Here is an 8,952-nt window from a genome sequence, read left to right on the forward strand (position 1 = left end):
TCTTCGCCATCCCTTTAAAGTTCCTTGATCTTGCAGCCCTGGGTCATACAACGCTAATTATCATCATCATCATTGTCATCATCATCATCACCTCTCATTGCCTCCTGCCTTTCCCCATCCCGCCCTCCCATAGCTTGGCTGGCACTGTAAGGAGATGTAATCTGCTCTCTTTGATCCTCTGCTGACCAAACCCTGCCCCGAGTCCTTCCTGCTGCTCCCACCACTGACCTGCTCGGTGTTTCTGCGGGCAGGGGCTGCTCCTGGGGAATGAGCAGCCGAGACAGCTTCCAGGTAAAATCCCGGCAGGAAGGGGGGAAGCTGTCATGTAGAAAGAGCAGGCTGGGATGTCCCCGCTCCTGGTCTCACCCCCGCACTCACAGCTCTCTCCTGAACAACGCCTGGCCGGGCCCTTTGCAAACAGCACACACAAAACCTGGCCCTGCCTGGGCACAGCACCTTGGCTTCTGCTCTGCCTCATCCATCTTCCATCTGCCCCTGGGTTTTAGCAGCACTTCCCTGTGCTCACTGACTGACAGCACAGGAAGGCAGACACTCCCCACGGGGAGAATGAGCTGACTGCATGGAATCTGGCCGTGCCCTTAGCAGAACTTTATTAGTAATGGTGTTTGCTCCCCTTTGGACCGTGCTCTGCATCATCCAGCACACACATCCCAAAACTCACCCCACTGCAGGAGGCTGAAACACAGAGTGAACTTCTCAAAGCTCCAGCTGACCAGAGATCCCACGCCAGAACCTCTCAGGGCAGTCACTGGTTTCTTTCACAGCTCTTTATGAAGTTGGTCAGGATTTGTATTTCCCTGTGCACACGTTTAAAGGAAAGTCTTGAAGGAGGCAGAGGAAGATCTCTTGCACAGCTGAACACGCTTGTAGGGAAGGAGAGGCATGAGGGAACTGACACACAGGAAAGTGAGAGCAGTAAGACACAAAACCAGATGGGCAGATGGAGTTGCCCGAGCCAACAATTCAAGCACTCTGGGTTTTATTTCTATTAGAAAGAACTGTGCTGAGATGAAAGCTAAAGTGGGTTCCACGCCAGGTCTTCAAAATGGCTGGGGCTTGGAGCACTGCAAATGGCAATGATGGTGCACCCTGGATGTCACAGCCTGGGAAACAAAGCAAGGAGGTGCAAATACATGGATTTGTACAGGTAAGTGCAGGACATCCCAATCATTGTAACTCTACCAACCCTTGGCTTGATTTTTCTGGTATTTTGGGGGGTTTATGATCACACCCACTGAGTGCTTGAAGAATCCCCCACCAGCAAATGCAAGCTCAGCTGTCCTGCTGCTCTGTGGGTTCTCCAGGCTCACACACAGGGCAGGCTGTCCTGCTGCTCTGTGGGGTTCTCCAGGCTCACAGGACAGGCTGTCCTGCTGCTCTGTGGGGTTCTCACAGGACAGGCTGTCCTGCTGCTCTGTGGGGTTCTCCAGGCTCACAGGACAGGCTGTCCTGCTGCTCTGTGGGGTTCTCCAGGCTCACAGGACAGGCTGTCCTGCTGCTCTGTGGGTTCTCCAGGATCACAGGGCAGGCTGTCCTGCTGCTCTGTGGGGTTCTCACAGGGCAGGCTGTCCTGCTGCTCTGTGGGGTTCTCACAGGGCAGGCTGTCCTGCTGCTCTGTGGGGTTCTCCAGGCTCACACATAGGACAGGCTGTCCTGCTGCTCTGTGGGGTTCTCCAGGCTCACACACAGGACAGGGTGTCCTGCTGCTCTGTGGGGTTCTCCAGGCTCACAGGGCTGTGTGTCCCAGCCTCGGGCAGCTCCTGCAGCCCAGGACAGTGCTGGAACACTGCTGTCACTGCAGCAGGTCCCTGTCCCCAGTGCTGGCCCCACAGCAGGGCAGAGCACACTGGGACAAGCTGAAATCAGCTGGATTTGTAGCAGGACATTTGTCACAACACCAAATCTCAGCAGGAACCCTGTGCAAGCAGTTGCCCAAAAAAGCCATTTGCTGTTAATGTCATTTCCTCCTGACCATGAGCTTTCTAACAAAATTCACAGAGCAGCCCTTCAGAAAACATCACTGACCACGGCTCCCTCACTCCTGGTGCAGATGTCCCCGCTCACTTCAGCTGAGGAATGGCTTTGTGTTTTTATTCCAGTTTACTTTTTATGATCTTCATTTGCTGTGTCTTCATCTGGTGTGTTTATGTGGCTGGTGCTTGGTTTTCATTATTTTTAACTGCATTTCAGATCATTTGCTCTATGGTTTTGTTCACATTCTCCTCTTCCACGAAATTCTAATAAAACACTTGGCTACAGATTTCCCAAATTGAATACTGATGTTTAGTGCAGCTAATTATGCAGCAGGGTTCAAAGTGAGTTCTATAATGTAACAATTTACATATTCCTGAAAACAATGGACACAGACCTACAAATTATTGCTACAAGCTAGTTTCACATTCTTCTGGAATTTCCTTTAGAAATACATATGTTTAGTATTCTCACGCATATGAAAAGCAGTAAATACTGCATTGCTGGCACCATTATAATATTTACAGTGAAAAAAATAAAACACACTCTGATGTGTCTCAGACCTTAAGGGACATGAAAAAAAAAAAGCCAGTTTGTTTCCTCCAAGATCTCAGAGCGCTTCACAAAAAACCGTCCCCAAATTCAGCCACTCAACATCCATCAATAAAACCAATGAAACACAAAAGATGATTTTTACAACAAAGCGTTCACCGTGGTTGCAACAACATCACACATCGAGTGTTTCAGCATCACCAGTGCTCTGGCATAATCAGATTAATCATAACTTTATTGTTTAAGTCCTGAATAAAACAGTTTTTTGTTTGTTTTCTAAATGGACCGGATTACAGGCAGCCAGCCCTGTGAGCAGAGCAGCCCAGCCTTCTCAGGAAGATCCAGACTAAACTGACTTTTAGACAGGCTGCTGTAAACCATGACTGTTTATAAAAGCAAGAGCTAATAACTCAGTAGCTGGGCCTGTTACTGTGATCCTTTGCACCGGGCTGACTTGGAGAGACAATAATTCTCACTGCTCTTAATGCAAGCAATATGTATGCCAGCATTTGCCTGTGGCTCCACCCCACCCTTCCCTAGTTTGTATCTTTTTAATTTTAAGATGCTACTTACATCTTCATAATGTGGAGTAATCTGCATAGAAGTGGATTATCTCTCAGTCTATCCATCTATTGACCTGGCATTTTCATTGCTGTAACACAACACACAGCAGAGGATGTTCCAGCAATCCATCCCTGCACAGAGCATTTGCTCTGAGCCTCTGAGGGGGCGTTAGAGGGAGAATAAACTGTAAATACACATCCCCAGCTCCAAACACATGATTATTTTTCCCTCTTCGTGCATCTATCTGTGCTGGAGTTTTTAGTTTCTGGTATAATAACTCAGGAGGGAGACTAAGAGACCTGCCAACAGAAGCAAAGAGTATCTTCTAAAACCTCAACACAACTGGGACAGTGGCTGAACTCACAGGATTTAGTATTTCCAAATGTGACATGCATGGAAAATTTGAATTATTTTTCAAGTCTCCTTGGCTTGTACTTTTGTAGTTTTACTTAGCCCTATCTGGTTAATAAACAGGGGCAGTTCTATTGAATTAATGTGTGTTTATACACACTAAACCTGTCTGTTTACAGGGTCTTACAGAAGGTTGGCTGGTTTGTGTACAGACACAAAACACACTGAGACGAAAAAACCTAAATTAATCTGGCTGTCTAACTACAACAAAAGTTCCATATTTTTCCTTAAACAATTTGTTCCTTATAATGGCTTTACATTTTCTTAAAATGCTGATAACTTCATCTTATGATTACACCAAGAAGTCTATGACAAATCAAAGAAACCAAATGAGTGTGCACGGTCCCTGGGAACGTTGTCCCAATCCCTGCAAGTGCTGCATCCCTGGAAGTGTCCAAGGCCAGCCTGGATGGGGCTTGGAGCACCCTGATATAGTGGAAATTGTGCATGGCAGGGGGTGGAATGGGATGAGCTTCAAGGTCCCTTCCAAGCTGAGCCATTCAGTGATTTTATGAATGACATTTTAAAGCACCGTAAGAGTAATTTATATGGCTATTACCGGTACAGGTAAGGCCGTGGGAGCAGTTGATGTTCTGGGCAGTCTGGTGCAGCCAAGGCCGCTGTTGTAATTAATTAATGGTGTAATTAATGGTGTAATTAATGGTGTAATTAAGGGATGTCGCTCCGGTGACAGCAGCCCGGGGTGACAGCGCGGGCACAGCGCCCTCTGGCGGCGGCGGCTCCCCCTGCACCCGCCAGGGCGGCCGGCGGCGACAGCGGCGACTGTCGCGACAGTGGCGACCCAGGCGCCCCATGGGAGCCAAGGAAATGGTCAAATTCCCCAGGGATTCCCTTCCCGAGTGCCCCAGCCCCCTCTGAGCCTCACAAGCTCCGAGCCTGTGAGCGCTCCTGCGTGACTCCTGTGGCATCCGATAATAATTCAATCTCAACAAGCAACAGTTCATTATTGTATAAAAGATATTTCATTATTTTTGCAGATGGATGCAGGAATCGTTTGGGAAATGAATTTATTGTCTCGGTCCCTGCCGTAAGCTCCCCTCTCCACTTGTTCCTGTCACAGCTCTTTGACTTTCAGGGCACAAATTCCTGTAGCAGCTCTGAAAAAAGACAGACATAAAGAATTTGTCAGCTCAGGAAAAGGGTTTGATGGGAGGATTCTGGAGCAGCAGCTACGGAAAGCGTGGGGCAGGAGGGATGAGAGCAGGACACAAACTCACAGAGGTCAGTGACAGCCCGAGTTCACACCTGGGGACAGGTTTTATTCCAAAGTCTTGTTAGGCACAGCTTTTTATCTAAGAATATGACAAAATTAAAATCTCAATCTCTACCAAACAAAGTTTAAAGTAAATTTTGCAACAATTATTCCTTTGATTTGCCCTTTTTTTTTCCTCAAAAAAAATTTTGGACAATGCTCTGTGAGCAGTGGAAAATCAAGCAAGAAATGTCAAATAATTCCTTGGTGTAAAGAACCCCTGAAGTGTTACCTATTGACCTGCAGAGCTCAGCACCAGCATCATTCCTCTGAGCACTTCAGGCAGGGGAGTTAAATCATTAAACCCCACACAGGAGTGTGAGGTGTCAGCTGGGCTCAGAACTGCCCTGTTTAAACAAGGGGAACTTCAGAGTAATTCAGAGCCATTGGACACAAATGGATTACTAGATGAAGGGGAAGAAAAAGCTTTAAAAGCTTTTCATTATTTTAGTTAGAAACCTCAGAGAGTATAAATGAATGTATCAGTATTGGCTTTTGATGTGTTAGGGAAGTATTTTAAGAAAAATTCACGAGTTTATCACTGGACATAGTTTATAACTGGATTTATAACACACCTGAAACAAACTTTTTTTGGCAGGTAGCATGATATGAAGACGACCTTTCCCATAAAGCCAGACAAAATAGAAGTACAAAATGAAAGAAACTCCCCCAAGCCCAGGAAACTATAAATATTTTATTGGAAAAGATCTCATATATGAACTTTAAAAACAATTAATCCATTTTGTCACAGACAGGTAAGTAAATATTGCGTCAAAGTCACAACTGAAGGTTCCTGGAGGAGTGGGGAGGAAAGAAATGCTGCTAGGTTTGCTGACAGCAGAAAAGAAAGCAAAGGCAGAAACAGAACACAAAAACTCATTACTAACCCAACTGTTGATCTCCTCCTCAATAAAATAAAATTTTAAAAAACTCAAACAAACAAACAAAAAAGCCCACCTCAAAATTAAAGTCCTGTAGCTGTCACAATTTCAGGGTAAGAAATACAATTTTTATTATGCAAATACTATTCAAATATTTTAATTAATAATAAAGCAGGTAAGTTGCCATGCACTGGGGTTCATTGCTGAGCCTGGCTCCTGTGTTTGTGTAGAGCTGTTGGTATGGAGTGTGTTCCATGGAGATAAAATATAACAATCTCCCCTTCTCAGATTCCTCCTCTCTGCTGCAGCATTTGTGAACTCACACGTTCTGCCTCAGGGTCAGGACTATCAGCAGAGAGTTATGGAATGTGTTTCCCTGGATTCACGGGGACCTGTAAGGAGTGTTCTACAATATTATTTACATTTAATACGAACATCACATCTGTGAATATCAGATGCCTTTGTGGCAGCACCACTCACTTATCAAGGGCAGAGCAAAAAGCAATTTGAGGTCACGCTGGTCCCTAATGTGCTGGAAATGGAGTGTCCAAGTGCACACACTGATGTTGAAAAAGCCTCTTTGTAGGGAAATGTAACTGCCACACAAGATTAATGTATCAAAACTGCAGAAGGTAACAAAAAGAAAGTCTGTAAGTACAGAATTTATTTTTTTAAAGAAAGCAAGACCTTCTTATTATCATTTTGAAAAGAAAGCTTCTCTTTTTCCCTTTTAGTTTTTTCTTCCCATCCAAAAAAACTCTCCAGTCTCTCATCAACTCCAAGACAAGATCAGATTACAATCTAGTGCATCTAACAATCTCTCCTCTGAGCTGGCACTGACAGTGTAAATAAAGACTACTTTATGTTAAATATGAAATCAGCATAAGCCCTGAACTGTGCAATAAAAGATTAGGTGGATCATCAACCTAAGCTGATAGAAATTTCTGTGCTTTATTCTTGGAAGTACTCTGTGAACTCCCAGGAGGGCTGTGTGGAAAACCATCCCACTTAAAATGAGGGAAATCTGGGATAGGAAAGCAACATCACAGCAGAATCTCACTGTTCTGCACGGTGGACCTAAGTGATGGAATTTCTACACCAAAACAAACAAAGAAAAAAAAAAAGGCCTCGCAGAAAAACTTCCCCGGCTGCTCAGAGATGAGGAAACCCAACCTGTCTTTCAACTTCACAGAAACAGAACGTGCCATGAATAGCTTGATCAGGTCTGAATCACAGGTTGTACAGAACTGTGACTAAAATAGCTCTATAAGCTCGCCTTACAACAGGCACAGAGCCTGCCTCCCTCCCCACCTTTATCTCTGATCAAATTGTTTATCACATTCCTTCCTCATACGTCAGCTCCTTGTGATGAAAGCCAGCCCAGTGATTAATACATTTTATTAGGTTGGTTCCAGTGACTTGAGATGAATTTGCTCTGACTCCTCAGACTCGCTCCCACACCCACTGCCTGGCACTCCAGCCATTCTAGGAATGCACAATAGAAAACAAATTATCTTAGGCGATACCTCATAAATCTATAGCAATAAAATTAACTGCACAATGGCTCCAAATCAGCTCCAGGAGGTTCTTCCTCCCTTTCTCCAGGAGAAAAGAGCCAAGCCAGCAGCTTTGAAGCCCCAGAGAAATCACTGTTCCCTTGTCTCTTGCACTCTTCTCATTAAACAGAGCTGTAGAAGACAGATATGGAAAACAGTCCAAACTTTATCAGTGTTATAATTACAAAGTGACAGAATGAGAGGGTTTTATCCTGGTCTTGCTCACATAGCTGTAATCTGCCTTCTGGTGCACCAGGATCACTGATTCTATCTGAATTTACAGGCCGAATTCTCTATGTATCCTTCTGCAATGTATAAAACCAAACCATGCTGGGTAAAGGAGGAGAAGACTTGAATCAGCCTAGACACCGTCTGGCAGCAAACTATACTTAACTATTAACAATATCCTCTGTGCTAATTACAGCTTGTCTTGGCTCGAGTGAGAGCTGCAATTCCTTTGCCTTTGGCGTGATGCGAGCGAGATCAGCTGTACAAAAATCAGCACCGGCTTAGGAGTGATTCAGCACTGGATGCTTTTTATTTAATTACTGATTACCAGCTGAGACTTGAGAGCTGACTAGACACCCATGGTTGCCTGGGTTGCGAGGCATTGTTTGAGCTCCCATCACAGCCGTCCACACAAGATCTACATGATGAAACCTCACAGCGGCTTCTCTTCTACCAGGTTTATAGATTACAGAGAGACTTGTAATTCAAAGGTCTGTTGACATAATGAGATTATTGTACATGCTTTCTTCTTGTCCATACGCAGGTGAGAAGTCATTTTCTTCCAGACTGTTTACAGTGTCTCCACTCGTGGATTTTGTACTTTTGTCAGGGTAGCTTAACTGGCCTTTAAATGAAAACAATTAATCTGTCCCACAATTAATACAATAAAGAAGGTTAGTTCTGACATTACCAGATCCTGCCATCTCATTTGTGACTAAAATGAAAACAAGCTCCATGAACACCTTTACGTTCAGGACAAACAGAGCCACATCCTGAGAGGGACACCTCAAACTTTTGGCCTGACCAATGTTTGTTTATGTAACGCATAAACATCAACCAACACTGATGCGTTCTGTGTGTTCCACCTGTGGGATCCCACAATCGCTGGGGTTGTGATTTATTTAAAAAATATGGATCCTGGTCTAATATCCATATCCAACTATGATGGACAAAGACTAACAGTTTGAAGTTAGAAAATGTGTGTTTATTATAACGCCGGGCAGCATGTGGGGATCGCTCCCAAATACACACTGCAAATTACAGATAATTACAGGGTCTTTTTATGTACAGTATTGAATACCCAAAACACAAATGTGTATTCATAACTCTGGTACATCTCAATGCTTCAGTTGGAAGGGATCTTTCTGTGGAGATGGCTCAGTCCGTCCCCAGGCTTGATGTGTGAGGGGTCGGAGCCTTCAGGGCAGCCTGACCCGGGGGCTCTGAGGGGTCCCGGGGCTCTGAGGGGAGCTGGGCTGGGGGATGGCGGCTCCTCGGGGCTGTGGGGGGAACGGGAGAGCCGCAAAGAGGATCCTGAGGGCTGTAAGAGGGGTTGGGGTTAGGTTAGGGTTGGCTCCTCGGGGCTGTGGGGGGAACGGGAGAGCTGCACGGAGGATCCTGAGGGCTGTGGGAGGGTTAGGGTTAGGATTAGGGTTAGGGTGGGCTCCTCAGGGCTGTGGAGAAACGGGAGAGCCGCACGGAGGATCCTGAGGGC

At 45.4% G+C, this 8,952-nt stretch overlaps 1 protein-coding gene and 1 long non-coding RNA gene across 2 annotated transcripts in view; one reads left to right on the forward strand and one right to left on the reverse strand.

The window, feature by feature from the left end:
- The window catches only part of RIPOR3 (RIPOR family member 3), a 43,297-nt gene extending 42,821 nt beyond the window's left edge, over positions 1-476 (reverse strand). The window contains exon 1 of the mRNA XM_083873362.1: positions 457-476. The gene's annotated coding sequence lies outside the window, so the exon portion shown is untranslated. The remainder of the gene's footprint in view (positions 1-456) is intronic.
- A 54-nt stretch (positions 477-530) lies between these two features.
- On the forward strand, positions 531-2,281 carry LOC310916083. The gene is made up of 2 exons (XR_014591257.1): positions 531-1,168; positions 2,020-2,281. It is a non-coding gene; the product is annotated as an uncharacterized lncRNA (long non-coding RNA).
- The last annotated feature ends 6,671 nt before the right edge of the window (positions 2,282-8,952 follow it).

This window comes from Zosterops lateralis (assembly GCF_965231275.1).
Source record: "Zosterops lateralis genome assembly, chromosome: 16".
NCBI lineage: Eukaryota > Metazoa > Chordata > Aves > Passeriformes > Zosteropidae > Zosterops > Zosterops lateralis.